Source organism: Euphorbia lathyris, chromosome 5 (assembly GCF_963576675.1).
Source record: "Euphorbia lathyris chromosome 5, ddEupLath1.1, whole genome shotgun sequence".
Lineage (NCBI taxonomy): Eukaryota > Viridiplantae > Streptophyta > Magnoliopsida > Malpighiales > Euphorbiaceae > Euphorbia > Euphorbia lathyris.
This window is the reverse complement of record NC_088914.1, coordinates 35,803,411-35,828,625: the sequence shown is the minus strand read 5'-3', so window position 1 is coordinate 35,828,625 and position 25,215 is coordinate 35,803,411. Positions and strand designations below refer to the sequence as shown.

The following is a 25,215-nucleotide window of genomic DNA, read 5'->3' as shown; positions in this document are numbered from 1 at the left end:
CTTCTAATTCTTCACCCATTATAGGTTCCATTATTTCTTCTCTTTGAACAATTTCATTAACACATTCTTCAACTAAATCAAGCTTCATACAAGCGAAATCCTCCATAGGATATTTCATTGCTTGATTCATATCGAACTCGATCTTATCGTCACCTATTCTTAAAACTACTTTTCCTTCCGACACATCAACTAGAGCACGTCCCGTGTTCATGAATGGTCTATCAAAGATTAGCGGACAATTAGCATCATAAGCAAAATCTAAGATAACAAAGTCAGTAGGAAAAATAAATTTGTCAACTTTCACCAAAACGTCTTCAATTATACCATATGGTCTTTTAGTGGATTGATCTGCTAATTGCAAAACCATATTGGTACGCTTGATGTCTTCTTCTAAACCTAATTTCTCAAAAATAGACAATGGCATCAAGTTTATACTAGCTCCTAAATCACAAAGACAACTTGGGAATTCCATATTTCCCAAAGTACACGGAATGGTAAAGCATCCGGGATCTTTGAGTTTAGTAGGTAATTTGCTTGATACTATCGAACTACATTCTTCAGAAAGTGAAATGGATGAAATTCCTTCCCAACTAATCTTTTTTGAGATTAAATCTTTCAAGAATTTTCCATAGTTAGGAATTTGCGTAATTGCATCCATGAATGTTAAATTTATATGCAAATTTTTAAGTTTATCTAAAAATGATAAAAGTTGTTTATCATGGTCCTTATTTCGGACCCTGTGTGGAAAAGGTGGTTTTGGTACAAAAGGTTTTGGATTAGAGTCTATTGTTGTATCTTTTTGTTTTAATGTATCTTCTTTGGATTTTGGTAAATCATTTCCAGGTAAAGTTGAATTTCCGGGCATTTCCGGACCTAAATAGTTTTTTCCTGAGCGAAGAGTGATAGCCTTAACATGCTCTTTCGGATTTTCTTCCGTTTGGCTGGGAAGACTTCCCTCTTTGCGGGATGGAATTGATTTAGCAAGTTGTCCAATTTGAACCTCCAAATTATGGATGCTAGATGATTGGTTTTTGATAAGCTGATCGAATTTATTTTCGATCCGTTTAAAACCATCGTCTTGATTACTTACCTTTCCATTCATAGCATCTATAAATTTGTCGATTTTTGAAGATAAAGTGCTAATCGTATCTTTTGTTTGATTTTGATAATTATTTACACGATATTGATTAGCATTTGCATTATTATTATTATTACTATCTTTCCAATTAAAGTTAGGATGATTTCTCCATCCAGGATTATAAGTATTAGAATAAGGATTAGTAGTTTGGTTTTGTCCTTGGACAAAATTTACCTGTTCTATCTCATTCATACCTTCGTAATCAATGTCTGTCGGGATCGGATCATTAGGATCACACGGTGCCATAAACCTATCAATTTTGTGCGATAAGGCAGAAAATTAGGCTTGTAACATTGCTACAGGATCAAGATTCATTATACCTTTAACCGATGATGTACCTGAGGATGATGGTTTCGCCGTCGGTATATGGCCACGCTCGGCGGGCCACATACTGCTGTTGATTGCCATTTCTTCCAAAAGTTCTCTTGCTTGGGCGGACGTCTTCTTCATAAATAACCCTCCAGACATAGCATCTAATGAACCTCTAGTTGTAGGATTTAATCCATTATAGAATGTCTGCATTAAAAGTGCATTTGGCAGTTGGTGGTGTGGGCATAAACGTTGAAGTTCTTTAAAACGTTTCCAAGCTTCATAAAGAGTTTCATTATTATTTTGGGTAAAAGATGTCAACTCTTTGATGACTCTTGCGGTTTTTGCTAAAGGAAAATATTTTGATAAAAACGCTTGGGCTAATTGGTCCCAAGTCTCAAATGTTGCAGCAGGCATAGAAGTTAACCAAATTTTTGCCTTATCCTTTAAAGTGAAAGGAAAGAGGCGAAGTTTGATTGCTTCGGCTGTTACATCAGTAATTTTAAAAGTGTCACAAATTTCTAAGAAATTTGTCAAATGTGCATTAGGGTTTTCGTTAGGTAGTCCATAAAACGTTACATTGTTTTGCAACATATTAAGCAAAGCATGCTTAATTTCAAATTGATTTGCATTTATACGGGGTCTAACTACACTATTAGTTACACCGGCCATTCCTGGCCTAGCATAATCCATAAGTGTCGGTGGATCGGCCATAATCTCTGGCTGGTCTACTTTGGTTTTTAAGGGTGTTTTGTCTTTGTTTTTGTTGTTTTTCTTGTTTTTCTTAAGTGTTCTTTCAATTTCTGGATCTAAATGATCTGGTGGCGTGCCCGAATTTCGCAAACTGCGCATGAACTTGAAATTGTTACACGAGCCAAACTACCTTCAAAACAAAATTGAAAACAAGTATGTTATATAACTGAAAATAAATAAAATATAAAAATTGTATAAAAATAATGTATAAACCTATATTCGAAAATAAAATACGAAAAATAAAAATTTTGTCAAAAATTTTGGCGTATCCCCGGCAACGGCGCCAAAAACTTGTTGAACGATTTCCGCAAGTGCACGGTTTCGCTTGTAGTAATAAAAATATCAATCCCACATGGATACGTTTTTTAATGAAAAAACTTATTTTTTGAATCTGTTAATTTCGAACTAGTTAGATTTACTATTAAATGTAAATGAAAAGTGAAAATTGGTTTAATTGAATTTAGGAAATTTGTTTAATTGAATTTGTGAACTTTGAGTATTTGAAAATGCTGGAATAAGATTTTATATTTAGAATAAATCGATTGTTAGAAAGGTCTTCTGATTTTAAGGATGAATTTTACAAAACAGGAACATTTAGAACTTTCTAGAAAAACGAATGAATTTATTCATTTGCATTAAGTAAAGAAAACAACTTAAACTTTGTATCAATTATGATGATGAAATAAATGACGGAACCTCTAATTAATTGGCTTTGAACGTGACAAAACCCTTTCGGGATAGTTGCCCTTACTCAAATTAAAACTCTTTCGAGATGATAATTTGCCTAAGTGTTCAACAAAGTTTCCTTGTAATGATTTTGAATTCAAGTGCATATTAATGAAAACACCAGCCTCACTTATATTGGATTGGTTACCATAAGTGCTGCATAACGATTTGTCGAATAGAACAGACTTTATTAGATGAAATATAAATTGATACAAGTTTACAGAGAACAAGGAGCATCGAGTTCTTCGAGGGCGTGCAAGTGAAGGGCTTGATCGGTTCCGCTTCCTTGGGTTTCCTAAGAGGTTGTCAGGCTCAGGGGCGAACACTCTACTCAATCTTCTCGCTGTAACTTCGTAATAGGGATTCGGTCGGCCACTACCATGATGCAAACTAAAACTGGAACAATGTCTAAACGCTACTGAGTTGTAATTAAACTATAAACAATATGTGTACCTCATCTTGTTTTGTACAGAATCTAATTTCTAACTCTCGAAATGTGTTTACTTAGAACTTCGACATAAGTTCTACGCTCTGATTCTATATCTATATTATAACATTTCACTGCTCTTTTTCTCAACATCAACTCTTTATTTATAGATATTGAAGGGTTGTGTTTGAAGTGATGTATCCGTTGGTTAAGAGTCGTGTCCGTTGTGAAAGGACGTCTTTATCCACTTGAACGAACGCGTTTCTTGGATTTTCAGCATGTGTTAAATGCTCTTTGTAAATTTTCTGCACTTACCGAGGATGGTAATCCGCGGCCGTGAATGACGTAGCATTGAGTTGAACGACGGACGAAGGGGAGAAATAGCTATACCACGCGTGTCGCGGCCGCGGGTTGAGGATCCACTGTCGCGGCCCGGTGATTTTTCTCACTTCTTAGCTTTCATTCGTGTCTTCGACTTGGCGCTTTCGATTTTACGTCGTCTTTGACTCCTTTTGTAGGGTTTTTCTTCTGTTTTAGATCCTTTTTCGTTCCTATTTGGATTTTACCAAATATTTAGGTACCTTGCAAGAAAGAAAGATATTCGAGAGTAAAAGTAATCTAAACAGATATAAATAACACGAATTTGTAATAAAAATGATGTAAATGTTAATGATATTTTAGGTATATTTTGGGCTTAACACTATGTTCATGACGATTTTTCTTGAAATTATTATACTATCTGCATGTTAGTTTTGACTTAATCTACTGCATATTCTTTCTATAATTCGAAGTTTATTTGCTTTAAATTAGGTATTGACATTCTGAAATAAGGGTTTTATGTGGTTTTAGTATATCTAGTTATTTTTTATATTTATCTGGTTTTTTGGCAATGCTATTTTATTTGGATGATTCTTTCATGTACTTTTGATGTTGTGTTTACTTTGGAGATGATTCTTTAATGTACTTTTGATGCTGGGTTTATAGTGTTGCAGATACATTTACATATACATTTTGGGTTTCTCTGTTGTTTTATGTTTGTCAATGTATGTGTTTATTGTTAATTATTAGTTAGAATACAACTGATTATAGATTATGTTTGTTCAAGATGGATAAATCATAGATGGTGGCTGATAGGAGATCACTACAGTTTAGAATAGGCTTACAAGAGTTTCTGAAGTTTGCAACTGCTAATGCTACAAACTCAAACTATATTTTCTATCCTTGTGTCAAATTTTGTAACCTCAGAGGTGGTAGTATTGACTTTATTAAGGATCATTTAATCTGTAATGGAATTATGGAAACATATACAACTTGGGTATGGCACGGTGAGTGTTCTATTACAGACTCAAATCATATAGGTGAGAGTTCTGAAATAGTTGAAATGAACCATGACTTAGGGAGACACTTAGAAGAAGATGGGTGCTCAGTGGAGTCAGATGAATTTATGCATTTCGTTCATGATGGAGACAAGCCTTTGTATCCTGGTTGTACTAAATCCACCAAGATGAATGGTTTACTACAAACCTTTAATCTGAAAGCTAAACATGGTCTGACCGAGTCTTGTTATACTGACATTTTATTGTTGTTTCACACCCTACTTCCTGATGGGAATGAAATGCCAATGAGGCCAATGAGGCCAAAAAAAACTCTTCATGCTTTAGGGATGAAATATGAGAAGATTGATGCATGTCCTAATGACTGCATTTTGTATAGAGATGTTAATGAGGGTGCTACTCGATGTCCATTATATAATGTCTCTAGGTGGAAACTAGCTAGGGATAATACAGAGAAGGTAGGTGTAGCAGCTAAGACTTTATGGTATTTTCCACCAATCCCAAGGTTTAGAAGAATGTTTCAGTCCACAGTTACCGCTAAGGAACTTACTTGGCACTCGACTGGTAGGAAAAAGGATGGATTGATGAGACATCCAGCTGATTCCCCAACTTGGCAAATGATTGACACTAAGTGGCCAGATTTTGGTAGTGAACCTAGGAACCTTAGGATAGGACTATCTTCAGATGGTTTTAACCTATTTGGCAATCTTAGCAGCACTTACTCGTGTTGGCCAGTCATAATGGTTGTTTATAACCTTCCGCCATGGCTATGTATGAAACGAAAGTACATGATGTTAACTTTGTTAATTTCCGGACCCAAGCAGCCTGGAAATGATATTGATGTGTACTTGTAGCCTTTAATAGATGACCTAAAAGTCTTGTGGGATGATGGAATTGATTGGGTGTATGATGCAGTGAGAGGAGAATACTTTAGGTTGAGAGGGGTCTTGTTGTGGACTATTAACGATTTTCCTGCTTATGGGAACTTATCAGGGAGCATTGTTAAAGGGTACAATGCATGTCCTATATGCATTGATCAAACCAAACCGATAAGGTTGAAGTATTCTAAAAAGATGGCTTATATAAGGACTCGTAGGTGGACTGCAAGAAACCATCCTTATAGGAAGCAAGTTTCTGGTTTTGATAATATTGTAGAAAATGATGATCCTCCTAAACCATTAACTGGGGAGGAGTTATATGAAAGAGTTCAATGCTTGCCCAAAGCTAATGGGAAGGGTGAGAAATCTGTTTCGTATAAGGGTGACCCTGAGTCTAGACCATGTTGGAAGAACAAGTCTGTATTCTACAAACTAGAATATTGGAAATTCCTTCCAGTCAGGCATAATCTAGATGTAATGCATATTGAAAAGAATTGTTGTGAGTCTATTCTTGGGACACTATTGAACATACCGGGTAAAACAAAGGATGAAGTTGCAGCTAGAAATGATATGATTGATATGGGGATCCGTACTGACTTGAAACCCACATCTGGTGACAAGAGAGACAAGTTGCCTATGAGTCAGATAAACTTGTATGCGGAAGAATGAAAGATTGTCTGCAATTCATTTTTCAATATGAAGACTCCCTCTCGCTTTTCATCTAATGTACGGAACGTTGTTTCGTTAAAAGATTCCAGAATAGGTAATTTAAAGTCTCATGATTGCCATGTTATAATGCAATTGCTACTGCCCATTGCATTGCGTTCAGTGTTGGACAAACCTGTTAGAATTGCCATCATTCGATTCTGCTTATTCTTTAAATTTGTTTGCACTAAAGTAATCGACATATCAGTCCTTCACAAAATCTAAAGTGAGCTTGTCCATACCCTCTGTTTGCTTGAAAAGTTTTTCCCACCCTCTTTCTTTGACATAATGATTCACTTAACCCTACACCTTGTAAGAGAAGTCGAGTTGTGCAGTCCGGTATTTTATAGATGGATGTACCCCTTTGAGAGGTATATGAAAGTGTTTAAAGGAATGGTTCATAATCGACAATTTCCTGAGGGCTGCATTGCGGAGTGCTACATTGTTGAAGAAGCCGTAGAATTTGTTCAAGAGCATATGAGTAATGGAGATGTTGCAACTGTGGGGCTTCCTAGAAGAAACGTGAAGGGACTAGTAAATGGATGCAAGTCTTTATCTGCCCCTACAATTGTATAGGTGGACTCAGAACAACTGCATAAGGCTCATTTAACAGTTTTGCAAAACTGTGAAGATGTACAACCTTATTTTCTGTAAGTACTATCGTGTATACCATGTGATTTTGCTTTATTTTTGTTTGTTTGTAGAATAAGTTATTATTGCTTGTCTATGAAATATGTATGAATTGCAGGGAGCATATGAAGTTCTTAGAGTTGAGTTATCCCGGCCAAAAAAAGAATCCTAAGTGGATGAGAGATAAACAAAACAAGACATTTCCCGATTGGCTTAAAAACAGGGTAATTTTTTACATGAATTCATTTGTCAGGGTAATTATGCATATCCGGTTGAAGTAATGGGTCGTTGTGTACTAACTATAAATGATTTCATTTGTCAGGTTTCAAATGAAATAAGAGTTGACAAGTCTACCGTTTCAGAGACCTTGAGGTGGCTTGCTTCTGGACCGAATAATCACGTTCCTACATATCAGGGTTATCATGTCAACGACGTTGATTTCAACACAAAAGCACGGGACGTTACTGTTGAAATACCTTTCCACATAATTTTGATTTGACAAAATTGTTTAAATATAAATTATAACACATATCCTAAACACACTAAGTTTAAATGCTTTGATTTATTCTACTAATGTGTTTGTTCAATGTTGAGTATAAATGTTATAAGTCATAAGGATTGGAAGGCCCAAGCCCAATACGGAAACCAAGGCCCAAGTTAAACAACTCAGTACACTCGGCCCGCGTATGTCAAGACGCTGCTGTTTTTGTTCAAAACGCAACTCAGCAATCGGAAGGATCTAGAAGACCTTCGGGAACAACTTCAAGATGAAGCTGCTGAGTAGACTCGACAAAGCGTACAAGACAGCAGCTGGCAAAGGAAAACTTCCAGACAAAGTGTTTCCTCTTTTGGCAAAGTTCAGACGACACAGTATGCTGTCCAGTTGACTTTACCATAAAAGGAGAGACCATCTGCTGTGCTGACCGAGGACAGAAGATACACGATTATGATTGGCCGAGAGCTCTGTGCAAGTCAGGATGACAACGACATATAGCCGTTTCCCTCCAACGGTTATTTCGAAATTCGAAATGACCGAATGACCAGACGTCTCTATAAATAGTGCCATCACAAGCTTCACAACACACAGAACTTGATCAAGCCATTACGCTGACCAAATCTCTACAAGTTCTGCAAGCAAGAAGCAAAGCAAATTTCTTACACTACATTTTCATATTTGTGTAAAAGTCTAGAGTGATTGTAAATTGTCTAAAGTGTCTTAGCACATCTTTGTATTAGGACAAAAACACTTATCATTTCTAGAAATAGAAAGGAGAGGCTGAGTACTCGGTTTTAAGTACTCAGCGGAGAGATTAGGATTGAGTAGAAGTATAGAGGAAGGTACTCTTGTCATACTCAATTGCTGATATTGTAAAAGGTTTGAGGCTCTACCTTTAAAGAGCTCAGTAGAGGATTCGAAATCTCGGAAGTGTTCCGGGGACAGGACGTAGGCTTAGAAGAAGCCGAACCTGGATAAATCTGCTGAGTGAAGTAGTTCTAAACCTTAACTCCTAATTTATATTGCTTGCTTTAAATAATCAAAACTGACCAAGTAAAGAGGTCAAGTTGAGTTGTGCGCGTTGAACGTCTGAGTTCAGGAATAGACTCCAAGTGCTATCTCCTGACTCAAGCTGAGGAACTGACCTAGTCACCTGTTGACTAAGCCAGTATCTTGTTGTTTACTCACCGCCGCTGTTCAAACCTTTTTCTTTAGAAAAAGAAGTCTGCCTAAATTGCGAAAAAAGTTTAAATAGTTCCTAACCCCCCCTTGGAACTATACTTGCAACTAAACAAGGGACCAACAAGTGGTATCAGAGCCTAAAAGCTCACTTTAAAAGGTCTAACAACCTTGAGCTGATCCCTACCATGGGCAAAAACAGCACTCGGTTTCTCCCTGGAAACCAAACAACTCAAATACTGCCTGAGGGGCTGTCCATTACTAGGCCTCCCCTATTCTTCGGGTCAAACTATACCTTCTGGAAGAATAGGATGAAAAACTTCATTCAGGCTACAAACATGAGTGCCTGGCTATCTATAGTCCAAGGGCCGTTTGTACCTGTTGAGGTTGTGGCTGGCGAAACAGTTATAAAAGCTGAGGCCAAATGGACAAAGGATGATCTTAAGAAGCTTCAAAACCATGCTTCGGCTATCAATATGCTTCACTGTGCGCTCGATGCTGCAGAATATAACAAAATCTCAGGTTGTGAGTCGGCACAAGAGATCTGGAAGAAGCTGGAAGTCACCTACGAAGGAACAAACAAAGTAAAAGAATCCAAGGTGAATCAGCAGATGAGACTGTACGAGCTGTTCGAGATGAACAATGATGAGGGCATTTCAGACATGAACGCAAGGTTCGCCAACATCATTAATGAGCTCAAGAGACTTGGGAAAATCTTCACTGAGGAAGAACAAGTCAAAAAGATACTCAGGAGTCTTCCAAAAGACTGGCAAGCAAAGAAGACAGCAGTTGAGGAAGCTCAGGATTTAACCACCTACAAATATGACGAACTCATCGGTTCATTGCTGACCCATGAGATATCCATGAAAAAATTTGAGGTGAAGGAAAAATCTGATGACAAGAAGCAGAAGTCACTTGTCATGAAGGCTGACTCCACTGACGGGAGTTCAACTGATGATGAGGAGATGGCCATGTTCACAAGAAAGATGAAGAGGCTGTTCAGGAAGAACGACAAATATTCTAAAAATTCTTACAAAAAGTTTGATAAGTATAAGGCTGACTCAAGCGACAGTAAATACAGAAAGGACAGCTCAAAGCCCATTACATGCTTTGAGTGCCATCAAGCTGGCCATATTAAGTCAAACTGCCCCACGCTGAGGAAAGACAAGAAGAGTGGGAAGAAGGCAATGGTGGCTACTTGGAGTGACAGTGATGAATCTTCATCAACAGAAACTGAGGCCACAGAGTCAGCGAAGATATGCTTTATGGCTGACGAACTTGCTGAGCCATGCGTCTCTGAGCATGCTGACCCATCCATCGCATCAGATGATGAAGAGCAATCAAATGAGGTAATTTCTCTTCCCCAGCTCAGAAACGATATGGTTAATGCCCTGAGTGATCTCTATACACTTGTTAAGAAGTGTAATAAAAAGGTTAGAGCACTCAGCAGGCGCTGTGACGAAGTGGAAGAGGTCAAACTGAGTGACCTCAGATACCTTCTTCAGGACAATTCGACTCTGCATGATAACATGAAGATCATGCATGAGTATGTGTCTGAAGTCCAGACAGTTTCAAAGAAACTGAGGAAGGACGTTACAACCATCCAGAACCAACTAAAGGTTCCTAAGAAAAATAACATTCCTCTGAGAACTCAGTACCAAGGTACTCAGCAGAGATGGAATCCCCAGCGAAAAGTCCAGTGTGACTTTTGTGGGAAGTTAGGACACACTACTAAAGTGTGCTGGCATGCTCAGCACTGGGGTGCTGACAAGTCAGTAAAAAACCCTAAACAGAAGGTCAGTTGTGACTTCTGTGGAAAGAATGGCCATACTGTCCATGTATGTCGTCATAAAATAAAATATGATGCTATACCTGTTGCACCTAACAAGTCAGGACCCAAAAAGAATTGGGTACCTAAAAGTAACTAGTTACAATGCAGGTAAGCCTGAGATGTGCCGAGAAGTCAAAGATGTGGTATATTGACAGCGCATGCTCAAGACATATGACGGGTGATGAAACTCAGTTCATCACGTTTGAACGTAAACGAGGAGGGAGTGTAAGTTTTGGAGACAACAAGAAGGGTAAGATAGTAGGCGTAGGAACCATCGGAGGTAATCCTACTATTGAATCTGTCTCCCTAGTCAGCAGACTCAAATATAACTTACTCAGCGTAGCTCAGCTATGTGACAATGGGAGAAAAGTTATATTTGATGCTACTGGATGTAAAATATACGAGGGTAAAACTAATGAGTTAATTTTAACTGCCCCTCGGATAGATAATGTCTTTATGCTAGACTTACAGAAAAAGTTTTCAAAAACTGTGTGCTTAGTAACAAAGAAAGAAAATTCCTGGCTATGGCACAGGAGACTTGGTCATGTAAGCATGGACCTCCTGGCCAAACTAGCAAGAAAGAAATTGGTTGAGGGACTGCCTGAACTTAAATTCCAAAAAGATCAATTATGCCACGCTTGCCAAGCTGGAAAACAAACCAAACAATCTTTTCACAGTAAAAACATTGTCTCAACTAAACGTCCGTTAGAATTACTACACTTGGATCTCTTTGGTCCAGTCCAGCCGCTGAGTCTGGGTGGAAGAAGATTTTCCTTGGTCATTGTAGATGATTTCTCTCGGTATACGTGGGTTATCTTGCTGACCAGCAAGGATGAGACCTTTGAGACATTTTCAAATTTGGTTAGAAAAATTGAAAATGAAAAAGACCTAAAATTAGCTCATATCCGTAGTGATAACGGTGGAGAATTCAAAAACCAAAAGTTTGTTGAATTCTGTGAAGCCAGCGGCATTGACCATAATTTTTCTGCTCCTAGAACACCTCAGCAAAATGGGGTTGTAGAAAGGAAGAACAGAACTCTGGTTGAAATAGCCAGGACAATGTTGGATGAGCATAGGCTTCCAAAGTATTTTTGGGGTGAGGCTGTTAACACAGCATGCTACATTCTTAATAGGGCTCTAGTTAGACCTGTACTCAAGAAAACCCCCTATGAACTTTGGAAAGGACGAAAGCCCAATATTGGATACTTTCGTGCCTTTGGCTGTAGATGTTTTATTTTAAATACCAAAGATAGCTTAGCAAAGTTTGATTCAAAAGCTGATGAAGCTATCTTTCTGGGCTACTCAACAAATAGCAAAGCATACAGAGTTTTTAATAAGCGAACTCAAGTTTTAGAAGAGTCAATACATGTAGAGTTCGATGAAACTGACCCTGTAGGTAGATACCAGCCGCTGACCGAAGATGATCCAAACTCAGTAACCATCGCTGACTCAGAACCAGCTACTGAGTCATTCACGAAAAGGCTGACCAAGAGTAAGAGTGAACCTAAGATTACTTTTACTGACCCATCTACTTCTGTAGAGATTGTTGAAACAGGAACAGCACAAGACATGAATCTACCCAAAGAAATAAGGATTCCTAAAGGGCACTCCGAAAGTGCAATCCTTGATTCTACTGGGAATACCCTGATGACGAGGAATCAACTCAGGAAATACCTCAGCAATGTTGCTTTCTTCTCAGTACAAGAACCGAAGAATTTTGCTGAAGCTGAGTACGATGAATTCTGGATGAACGCAATGCAAGAGGAGCTCGATCAATTTCGAAGAAATGATGTATGGGAGTTAGTGCCTCATCCAAAGAGTCAAAAGACCATCGGAACAAGATGGGTCTTCAGGAACAAGATGGACGAACAAGGAAACGTAGTCAGGAACAAAGCAAGGCTTGTAGCTCAGGGCTACAGTCAGCAAGAAGGTATAGACTACGGTGAGACCTTTGCCCCAGTGGCAAGGTTGGAGGCAATTAGAATATTATGTGCATATGCATCTTACATGAATTTTAAATTATTCCAAATGGATGTCAAAAGTGCATTTCTTAATGGAGTTATAAACGAGGAGGTTTATGTAAATCAACCTCCAGGTTTTGAGGACCCTAAGTTCCCAAACCATGTTTACAAACTCAAAAAGGCTCTGTACGGCCTCAAGCAAGCACCACGTGCTTGGTACGAGAGGCTGACCAGTTTCCCGCTGACTAGAAATTACGTCAGGGGCAAAGCTGATACAACCTTATTCATTAAGAAAAAGGGTAAAGATACCCTGCTGGCCCAAATTTATGTTGATGATATAATATTTGGTGCAACTAACGAATCAATGTGCAAGGAGTTTAGCAAACAAATGCAGACTGAGTTTGAAATGTCTATGATGGGAGAACTCAACTTCTTCCTCGGTCTTCAAATTAAACAAGGAAACAATGGCATCTTCATCAGTCAAGCAAAATATGCCAAGGAGATCCTAAAGAAATATGACTTGGAAAATTGCAAGCCAATATCCACTCCTATGGGCACTGACACTGTCCTCTGCGCTGGTGAGAATGGTAAGTCAGTAGACAGCAAGTTATATCGAGGTATGATAGGCTCTCTACTTTACTTAACAGCCAGTAGACCGGACATTCAGTTTTCAGTATGCTACTGTGCTAGATATCAATCTAACCCTAAGGAATCTCATTACATTGCTGTAAAAAGAATCCTTAGATACTTGCAAAGCTCAGTGAACGCAGGTTTGTGGTATCCAAATACTCATGATTTTACACTTATCGGATACACTGACGCTGACTATGGACGAGATAAGCTGGAACGTAAAAGCACCTCTGGAGGATGCCACTTTTTAGGAAGCTGTCTTGTATCCTGGTTCAGCAAAAAGCAGGCGTCAGTAGCCTTATCCACCACTGAAGCTGAGTACATTACTGCTGGTCACTATGTTGCTCAAGTCCTGTGGATCAAGCAACAACTTGAAGATTATGGTGTTCAAACGAAGACAATTGAGGTCAAATGTGACAACAAAAGTGCAATTGATCTGTCCAAGAACCCAATACAACACAGCAGAATGAAGCATGTCAGCATCCGACATCACTTCATTAGAGACCATGTACTCAAGGGTGAGATTAAGCTGACCTTTGTCCCAACAGACGAACAGCTTGCGGATATCTTCACGAAGCCACTGGCACGTGAGCAGTTCAGCATACTGAGAGAAGCAATTGGTATGTTTAATCCTCTTCAGTAAATTCCTGTGCTAAATGAATATTGAATGCTGAGTGAATTACATGCTGAATGATTTATTGTTTGCTGAGTATCTCCTTGAAACTGACTGAATATACAATACTGAGTAAACTTGCACACTGAGTAAATTAGTTTAGAACTTGAACTTAAAATCATCCTTAAATAATGCACTAACCACTCAGAATATCAAACGCTTGACATTCTAAATACTGAGTGATTAATCTGTTAGCATAAATGCCAAGCACGCGTATAACCTAGGATGACGTATTCGCCGTAATGTGTCATAAATGCCAGGATCCTTATCGGTACATGATCCCAAGGCAAAACTGACACATGGATTTGGTTAAGATCCACAGCGTTCAACTTGTCTATAAATTATGGGCATTTCCCCATTTTTTACTCTTTACGCTTAACAAATTCTTAAGGCTAAGAAATTACTCAAATTTCTCTCTCTCAAATACCTCTATTCTCTCCATCTTAAAAGAATGACTAAGCTATCCTTCAACGTCTCCGGTGCCGGCCACCAAAAGTCCAGCTCCGATGAACCTTCACGAAACCCCTCTACACCGAGCAAGGGTAAAACTGGCCAAACCTCTGGCCAAGGGAAAGCTGTTAAGATCAGGACCTACTCAAAGGTCTTCGACAATGTACGTGAATGGAAGGTAGAACCCTCTAGATGGGTTTCGGAGCACTTTGTACAGAACGAACAGCCATTTGCTGAGTGGATTTCCAAGAATGAATGGACTGGGCTGTTCTCGGTCAGGGATGAGACATATCCTGACCTAGTGAGGGAATTTTACCACAACCTCAAGGTTGCCAGTGACTCCGCCGACTACCTGAGCATTGAAGTAAAAGGGAAAACCATCTTCATGAACCCTCTGTACATAGGAAATCTCCTCCAGCTCAAAACTGAGGGAGTAAGGCTGAGAAAGTCAGGAGATCAGGACAAGACCGACTACGTCCATACCTTCTGCAAACCTGAGGGTCACTCAGGAGAGATCTCAGCATCTTCGATGGGACAGCATCAGAAGATGGCTCACTACCTGCTGAGCTATTTCATTTACCCAAAGATCAACTGCACTACATCAGCAACCAACTTTGAACAGTGCTTCATATGGCACATGCTGACGTACACCCCCATCAACATGCCAGTTTTCTTAGTTGCTGGGTTCCTACGCAGCACGGGTACAATGAGGTTGGGATCAATCATCACCAGGATCCTCATCGACCACAAGATTAACCTCGAAGGTGAGGAATCTTTTAGAGGAACCGAAATCACAGCTGCCTCGCTGAGGGCACTTAAATTTGGACAGCCCTTGAAGAAAGGAAAAGCTGCTGCTGCTGTTGGCCAAGCTGATCAAACTGAGGAGACTATTGCTGAGCCTAAGAAAGGGCGAAGAACTAAGGCCCCAATTTCTCGCAAGAGAAAATCTGCTGAGGCACCTAATGCTATGTCTCCAGCAAAGAGGCAGAGGTCAGCTGGAAAGTCAGCTGAGAAGAGAAGCAGGCAAGATGAGCCTGACACTGAGGAAGCTGCTAAGCTATCTCAGAAGAAGCAGAAGTCTTCAACACTGGCACCTCTCGACGTCATACCGACAGATTTTATTGTACCAGGTGATTCTCATTTCACTCAATGCCAAGGTACTGATGCTGAGGAACCTGAGGTCCAGTTAGATGACCACTTCATCTCCCAAGTTGAGGAAGAACTTGATGGAGATAATACTGAAGAAGAAGAAGAAGACGATGAAACCAGCGGTCAGGATGACGCTGAGGAGTCTGAAGAGTATGACAGCGAAATTGAAGCTGAGGACGCTAACACTGGGTTAGCTGGTGGAGCTGTGCAGACTGACACTGAGTTAGCTGCTGGAATTGAGCAAGTGGATCAAGCTGACCAGACCCATAATGAGGAAAAAGAACCTACTCACTCAGAAGAACCTGCTCATCATACCTCTCCACCACGTATAAGGCGAAAGCTGGTTAAGGCCAGTGAGAAAATGGTCAGTGAACCCCCTTTGCAATCACCATCTATTCCTGAACTTGTCCTCTCCAAGACAACAAAGGATCCTTCTACCGTCCAATTAAAATTTTTCAAACGGCCCTCAACTTCCTCTACTACAACGCCGTTGGAAAAACAAGCCTCTGTTTCTTCTCAACAGGAACATGCCGAGCATCATACTTCCACTACTTCAACCAGTCAGGTTGAACTGACCACTGCTCATGCTGTCTCCTCAAGCATGGTGCTGACTCCCCATCCTTCTGCCGTCAGCACAGACAGTGTTCGAGTTAACACCTCTACAACCAATCTCTCTGCCGATCACACAACAATTCCTCCATCTCAAGTGCAGATTGAGCAAACTCATCCTGTCACTGACCAGGGTACTCCTCTCACACCCTTCTCTTCTGGTCATACGGATGTACATAGGGATGCCACTGAGTCCGGCAAGAAGCTCATCGACTCAGTGCAAGCTCTCATCCAAGATCTTCAACAGTCTGCTTCACCTGCTGCTGGATCCTCATTCCCAGAGACAACTCAGCTCTCCCAAGTCACTCTACTTCTCAACGAAGTTAAGGGACTCAAGGACCTGCTGAATGTCGTCTTATCATTTCAAGCCCAGCAAGCAAAGCAAGACTCACTTGCCAAATTGGCAGAGATTCAACTGTCCACAATTCAACATCTGAACTCGCTACATCAGCAAGTCCAGAGGTTATCTGCTGTGAACACTGACTACGCCACTTCCTCAGAACTGAAGATGCTTTTTGCTCAGCTGCATACTGAGCAACTCAAGACAAATGAGCAAATGGTGTCCTATAGTCAGTGCTCAGTTGAGCAAATCAGTGAGGCTGTCAGGCTACTTAACCTGAACAAGCAAGAAATGGATACTGACGCGTTGAAGCAGAATGAATTGCTGTCCCTCGCACAACAATCCTTCAACCATATCCGTCATAATAATATTCAACGACATCACTATGACTCAGCACTTCTGAAGACATTCCACCAAGTCTTCGCTGGCCTCTCTGAAGCTCTCATCTGGCAAGCCAAAGCTCAAGCCTTCAGTGTAAATATGCTCAGTGCTGCTGATCTTCATATACCAGTAGAAGTCTCAGCTGATGGGGTTGCCATTTATGATGGCGTGAACGAAAGTGCTGACAAACTAAAAGAGCTTTCACAAGAACTTTCTCGTGCTGTCTTAACCGATACGTTCAAGCTCCCTGAAGTTGACAAAACGGGGGAGAAAGCGCAAGCTGCCAGAGCTCAGCATGAGCGACATCAGTACGAGCGAAGTCAGTCACAGGGCAAGAAAAAGAAATAGATAGACTAGCATGCTTAAGCCACATCTGTGTAACCCATTTTGTCTAGTTTACTTCTTTTGTCTATATACTTGCTGACTTCTCTCAATATATATATCATACTTTATTTCCTGATTTCAATACTGAGTTATGATATATGCTTTTATAGTACTGAGTTACTTTGTATCTTCATCAGCCATACTTAACACTTATAATATTTATTGACTAAATGATATGCTGATAACATGTTTGACATCATACTATGATCTTATGAAACATTCTGATAAAGAACTCATTGAACAATAATTTGCTCAGCGCGCTCTGTATATCTAAAACTTCCGCTTAACACTGAGTAAATAGAATATGTAATATAGCTGACCTACACCTAAAAACTGACCTTAGACTCACTCATTTAAATTCTTAAATGATGCAATTAAAACTAAGTCAGTAGTGCAACCCTTACGGGGGAGTTTGCTGAATAATATAAGGTCAACTATCATGGGGGAGCTCATACTGAATGCCTTGCTGAATAGTTTTGCCAACATCAAAATGGGGGAGTTTGTTGAAATACCTTTCCACATAATTTTGATTTGACAAAATTGTTTAAATATAAATTATAACACATATCCTAAACACACTAAGTTTAAATGCTTTGATTTATTCTACTAATGTGTTTGTTCAATGTTGAGTATAAATGTTATAAGTCATAAGGATTGGAAGGCCCAAGCCCAATACGGAAACCAAGGCCCAAGTTAAACAACTCAGTACACTCGGCCCGCGTATGTCAAGACGCTGCTGTTTTTATTCAAAACGCAACTCAGCAATCGGAAGGATCTAGAAGACCTTCGGGAACAACTTCAAGATGAAGCTGCTGAGTAGTCTCGACAAAGCGTACAAGACAGCAGCTGGCAAAGGACAACTTCCAGACAAAGTGTTTCCTCTTTTGGCAAAGTTCAGACGACACAGTATGCTGTCCAGTTGACTTTACCATAAAAGGAGAGACCATCTGCTGTGCTGATCGAGGACAGAAGATACACGATTATGATTGGCCGAGAGCTCTGTGCAAGTCAGGATGACAACGACATATAGCCGTTTCCCTCCAACGGTTATTTCGAAATTCGAAATGACCGAATGACCAGACGTCTCTATAAATAGTGCCATCACAAGCTTCACAACACACAGAACTTGATCAAGCCATTACGCTGACCAAATCTCTACAAGTTCTGCAAGCAAGAAGCAAAGCAAATTTCTTACACTACATTTTCATATTTGTGTAAAAGTCTAGAGTGATTGTAAATCGTCTAAAGTGTCTTAGCACATCTTTGTATTAGGACAAAAACACTTATCATTTCTAGAAATAGAAAGGAGAGGCTGAGTACTCGGTTTTAAGTACTCAGCGGAGAGATTAGGATTGAGTAGAAGTATAGAGGAAGGTACTCTTGTCATACTCAATTGCTGATATTGTAAAAGGTTTGAGGCTCTACCTTTAAAGAGCTCAGTAGAGGATTCGAAATCTCGGAAGTGTTCCGAGGACAGGACGTAGGCTTAGAAGAAGCCGAACCTGGATAAATCTGCTGAGTGAAGTAGTTCTAAACCTTAACTCCTAATTTATATTGCTTGCTTTAAATAATCAAAACTGACCAAGTAAAGAGGTCAAGTTGAGTTGTGCGCGTTGAACGTCTGAGTTCAGGAATAGACTCCAAGTGCTATCTCTTGACTCAAGCTGAGGAACTGACCTAGTCACCTGTTGACTAAGCCAGTATCTTACTGTTTACTCAGCGCCGCTGTTCAAACCTTTTTCTTTAGAAAAAGAAGTCTGCCTAAATTGCGAAAAAAGTTTAAATAGTTCCTAACCCCCCCTTGGAACTATACTTGCAACTAAACAAGGGACCAACAGTTACCAGATCAGTCCAAAACAGTGGTGTCTTCTTAGTTGCCGATGCTATGCAGTTTGCAAGCGCAAAGGATAAAAGGCCTAAGACTATGGACATGAATTTTTATGGCCGTATCAGTGAGATTTGGGAGGTGGACTACTACCACTTTAGGATTCCAGTATTCCTATGTGATTGGGTTGAGCCGGCTATAGGGATGAAAGTAGACGATCTAGGCTTTACTTTGGTCAAACTAGATAGAATTGGTCATTTGAACGATCCATTCGTGCTGGCTACCCATGTAAAGCAAATATTTTACATTGAGGACCCCTTGGATCCTGAATGGTCGGTTGTCGTGACGTGCCCAGATAAATATTTCAAATGTGATGACGAAGATGAAGCTGATGTGGTTGATGATGATTATTATGATGATGATAACAGTAGGATATTCGATGAACATCTACTGAATGTGCCTACCTTCGATGATGTTGACACCGATTGTACAGTTTCATATGCTAGACCAGGAGAAGAAGCAATCTGGATTGATAAGTGAAATTAACATTGAAATTGTTTGTGTGCTTCTTATACAATGTATGTCAATCTGGATTTACTTGTACACTTTGGAATAATTAATGTTTGATGAAAACAATGTGATTTGTTTGAGTTATTATGTGTGAACTTGCTTTGGTTATAATGTGATTGATTGTGAGTTATTGTGCATACTCCTAATGTCATGTACCTACAAGTTTCCTTCATCTATGTTTTGATTGATGCAACTTCAGGAATATCATCATGGCACCCAGCTCTAATACGAGAGGAGCACCGGAAAAGATGCATGCACGACAACTTGCAAAAAAATAAAGCAAGCCGCTAAGAAGTCATTGGAACGCAAGAGAAAACGTAAAGTGTCACCTAACAATGACGAGACAGCGATCACAACCCTCAGTAAATGTCAACCGAGTTCACCTCCCTCTGAATCGCCACCTGTTGTCGACGAACCTAAAGTCACAAATGTGACTGGTGGGTTAAAACTGCTAAAACGTGAGACCGTGACTATGGCGTGGCTGACCCAAGCCATGATTCGGATGAAGAAGATGAACATTAAGTATAATCGCCATGAAGATCCTATTGGCAAGGAGTTTGGGTGGATGCAATCTTATATAGGAGTGTTGGCACGCACGAGGATATCCATCGCGTACAAAGACTGGAGACAAGTTCCAGCTGATGCAAAGGAATAGCTTTGGGAATCTGTTACGGTATACACATATTTGTATGTTGTTCTTTAGATGTTATTTGTATGTTGTTCTTTAGACGTTATTTGTATGTTGTTCTTTAGACCGTACTTGTATGCTGTTCTTTAGTCGTTGTTTGTGTTATCACCGAGTCAAAAGAAGGAAGTCCTGGTTTCTGTTGCAACCAAATGGAGGAACTTCAAGTCTTTACTTACGTCCAAGTATATCATGCCCCACAAGGATGATGTTGAAGTCTTGCAAAAGGTTCCTGATGACTACCGGTTCATGAATAAGGACGACTGGCATCAGTTTGTATCCGATCGGCTTACAAATCAGCACATGGTTTGCCATTTGATTTACGTATATGCTTTACTCTTAATTTGTTAGTTTGTATATGTCGTGCTAACAAATACACACATATATATATATGTCTGCATTGTTTAGGAAATCCGCCAAGTGCAGATATCCAAGCGGCAAAAGAACAAGTACAACCACCAGATGTCTCGCAAGGGGTACAGAGGAATCCGGGTTAAAATGGTATGGTCATTTATTGTCTATTTTCATACTTCAGATTTGTATGATTTTTGATATTATTCGTACTATGTGGCAAACCTCAGAGCTATCAAAAAAGGAAGTGGAAAAAATCAGCAGGCACACATATTTGATAAAGGGAAGGTAAGACAAACTGGGAAATTTTAAGGACACTGAAGTAGAGGAGGCGGTTAAAAGAATTGTAAGTAGCATTTATTCAAATACACAATGTGATTGATAAAATGCATATGTATAACTGATTTATATATGTTTATTTCCATAGTTGAAACTGGAAAAGGTGGAGGCTGAAGGTGTGTTTAAAGCCAAGGGTAGTAATGATGTGCTAACTGAGGTATTAAGGAATCCAGAACACAGTGGTAGGGTTAGAGGAGTGGGTACTGTGAAGCCGGTAGTATTCTTCAAGCTACCGGGTCAGAAGAGGGGAAGAAAGAAGCGAGCTGAAGAGTTGCAAGCATTGCTTGAAACAGAAAGGGCAAAGTGGGAGGAATATTCAACAAGGAAACATGATGAAGAATTTAAGAAGATACATGAGATGTATCAAGATGAGTTAAAGAAGTCTGAAGTGAAAATGGTCCAAAAACTAGATCGAATTGAGAAACTTGTATCCAAGGGGGTTACGACTGAGGAATCCCCAGCAGCTGCACCAACAACTTACAATGGCAAATCAGGAGAAGGTAGTTGTAATCGAGATGATATCAATAGAGAGGAGATATTAGGGAAATATGAAGCTGTGGCGAAGAAGAAGTTGGTATTAGAGGTCTCTAATGCCATAGAAGAGGAAGTTGTTGGTGAAGGCGCATGATATGAGATTCCAACGATCTCAGAGGTAAACGGTTATTATGATTGTCAGCTTGTTGAATTTATCACTTATATATACTTAGTTAATTAGTTGTATTTAAAATTGTTGAATCAGGACAATGAACTTGACATTGAGGTTGCACTATCAGTAGAAGAGAGTGGGAAGATTGTTGCCCATGGCAGATTGATACAATCAGACATTGCCCAAGAAGAGCAGACAATCCATGTGCGACCACTGGGAAAGGACAATTATAGAGTGGAGATTGTGTCATTTGATGATGGAGCTGCATGTCTGTCATACCCGATAAAAGGTGAAATGGAAGTTGTTAGGGAGGCAATGGGGTCTATTGTAGCATGGCCAAAGGTGCTATGTAGTGTCAAATCTATTGAGGTAATATTCATTTATTTCGTTGGTTGTATTATGTGTTTCGATTATTTCTGTGGTTGTACAATGCATGTTTAATTATTGCAATCAGGAGGCAAACAATGCAGCAAAAGTTTTTGCGAATGCCTTAAAGAAAGTTAATAGTGAGGTTGAGGCGATTGATTTTGTTAAGTTGCCAACAAATTTACCACGCCCATTGCAAAAGTTGTGCAACTGGGCGAGAACCAATATGATGGATGGAATCAAATGTATAACCAAAACTTTTGGACCTGAGTTGTTCGGAGCAGAACGAAAGCAATTATTGATGCCTAGCGATTTATATGCAATGGTACACTTTCATGAGATGACCGCTGGCACAATTACATTTTACATGAGGTACATGAATCCAATACACAAATTTATTAATTTGGATATGTATTTCATCAACACTTATACATGTATTTGCCCAGTCATCTATACCATGTATTGAAAAAAGCACGAATGGAAGAAAGGGTGTTATTTGTTGGTCCATGTACCACTTTTGCTCTTGGAACTAAGAAAACTCCAACGGACCGCTCGAAGGAGTTGATGGATCGGTTCAAACAAGGTGGTGCTAATTCTATATTCCTTATTCCTTACAACTCAGGGTAACTATGAATCTTTTGTACTGTGTCTTTATCAGTTGATTAACTGACATTGATACAGCTGAAATGGATAATGTTTGCAGATCATATTAGACTCTCACTGTTGTTGACATTGAGAAGAAAAAGTCATATTGGTTAGCTCCATTGAAAAGGAGATTGCCAAATTCCACAGAATGGACGGATGTTGTGAGCAAGTAAGTTACCAAATGCCTCTGATGTGTACGCCATTCAAATAGTTACTCACATAAGCACACATGTTGTTACACTTGTTGCAGTGCGATGAAGTTTTACTATGCTCAGAAAGACCCAAGGAAGATGACGAAGACCAAGCTGAAGATGACACCGCTTCTAGTGAGTTTTACAGTTACACAAGCAAGTGTATATTGTCTTTTTTGGGGTCTAACCATTATATTCTGTGCCACAGGGGATACCTGAGCAACGTGATGATAAAACATGTGGTTTTTGGATAATGCTGTATATGCGGGAGATCGTCATGGATAAGGAATTAAACTTTGTTGCAAAGGTACCATAATTCATTACCATAATATTATGTTCAGATATATGCAGTTGTTATCAGTGATATAGAGAAAATTCCTAATAGTAAAGCATTTATGTGTTGTAGTGGATAAACAAGTGTGGATTGACTTACAGCCATTCGGATTTGGATCATCTCCGCACAGAATGGGCAGATCATGTGCTTTACTTGAAGTGACAATGGATTGTGTATGTAATCCTGTTTTCGTACAATATGATAATCAGTTTGTGGTACACTGTTGTTGTGCATATTTTGGGTCTTTTTTTGGTGTACAATGATATCCCACTGGTTCTGTGTATATATTGTGCACAACTAGAGTACATGATGTGTAAATAATGGATAGTTAAGTTATATATATGAGGTTTATAGCTTGGTTGTAATTGGAGTAGTAGTATCATGTAATTTCAATTGCAGTATGTACAGGTGCATTAAAGGGTTACAGGTTATGCGACACAGTTAGGATAAAAAATCTGGCGTGTAATGCATTAATGAATGAGCGAAAAATTAAAAAAATTGTCATATTATAACGTGTGACACGATACCAGGTTAATGAAATACTGTCATAACTAAAACGCTAAGATGACATAAATAAAAAATAGGACTGTCATCTTACAATTAACGTAGTCAAATTTCATTGACTTTTATGACATTTGATTAAATGAAAAATGTCATGTGAAATCCACGCACAAGACAAAAAATTTAAAGGCAACGTCAACTGAAACATCTTTGAATGACAGCAACAAAGAGGAAAACTATCGTCGTAACTTATCTACAATGACACAAACAATAATAAAAAATGTCGTATGACAAGAAAAAGGTCTATGGTTTTACATACTACAATGACGGTATATATAAAAACACTGTCATTAGAAATTATCCAATACTACGGTTTCAACAAAGTCGAACGTCGTTGTAACACGGAAAAGATGACATGTCCTTAGGAAGCGCGTGTCGTCTGTCGCTTCGAAAGATGACAGAACTCGACCATCGTCTGATGCCTTAATAGACGGCAGCGAGCCCTGTGACAGATTTATATCGTGCGGGACGACGGTTTTGAACCGTCGTCTGAAGAGGGTTTTGGCATAGTGTCCTTTTGATTACGATGCTAATATCACAGTGGCATTCTGTTTTTGCCCTTATATGCTTTGTGTGGTCTGTATCTAACTCTTAGCATTGAATACTGCAACCTATACAGCTGTATATGACAAACAGACCCATATCTAGTATACTGATAAGAAATTAATATAGAGAAATAAAGATATGGGAATAAAATGGGATTCAATATGAAATGTCACTAATAGCTTCAATAGAACAGTAACCGATCCAATAAAAAGTAAGAATAGTAAAGTAGTGGTTTTTCTGTTGTGAAAACCAATTGGAGGTCTAATAAGTAAAGGAAAGAGTTACTAGCCTTAAGGTTCAATGAAGCTTTGGCAGGATGCTAATGTTCTGTTCATTTTCGATTTCCTTGTGCAAGACAAACTTTCATCATTATGTAGGGTGGATGTTATGGTATTAAAATGAAATATCTAACTTTGCTCTTCAAAGAACTAAGTGGAGGATAATAATTAGAATTGGTACTCTCTTGGCATTGTACTTTCTTGTTTGTTTCAATATGATCAACTATTATTGATATATGTTAATTCACTACAAGTCTATAATCATATTGAGTTGTTTTGATGAAATTAACTGCAAGTACACCTCTGCCATTTGTGGAAAAGTCTCTTCAAGGTATATTTTTCGCGTTTGGGCGCTGTTCAACGTTTGTAGGATGCTTTTCTTTCACATGTTCTTCAATTTGGTTGAATAATGAAAACCATACCTCTGATTCTTCTCGTGATGCTTCTAATCCAACTTTCATACCAATACTCAAGGAGTTTCATCCCCTTGTCCTTCTCCAGAACTTACACAGGCAGACATTGTCTCATATGTGTTGAAAAAGCTAGGTGAACTTGAACAGAAGGTTGACATGCTATATGAAGCCTCTTCGGAGGCTTTGTGAGAAAGAGGAGTTGTTAAATGATGTTGTTTGTCAAGTTGATGCATTATAAGCAGAGTTGATTACTACAAAAAAAAGGTGATTACTTCTCTATTTCATACCCTTCATTCATGCCTTCATATGTGGTGTGAGATCACTAGTTTATGTGTCTATCTGCTTATGCTTCTTCCCTTGCAGGCTTTGCATGAAGCTTTAATAAGACAAGAAGAGCTTCTTACATATATGGATAGACAAAAGGAAGCCAGATATTAGGTGACTTGAAATCTTTTTTCTTATCTCAATTCTATGACAGATTA

General features: G+C 39.2%; 1 non-coding gene across 1 annotated transcript; it reads left to right on the top strand.

Annotated features, from left to right (window-relative positions):
• The first annotated feature begins 1,676 nt into the window (after nucleotides 1-1,676).
• On the top strand, nucleotides 1,677-1,783 carry LOC136231587 (small nucleolar RNA R71). Its single transcript, XR_010689961.1, has one exon. It is a non-coding gene; the product is annotated as a small nucleolar RNA R71 (small nucleolar RNA).
• The last annotated feature ends 23,432 nt before the right edge of the window (nucleotides 1,784-25,215 follow it).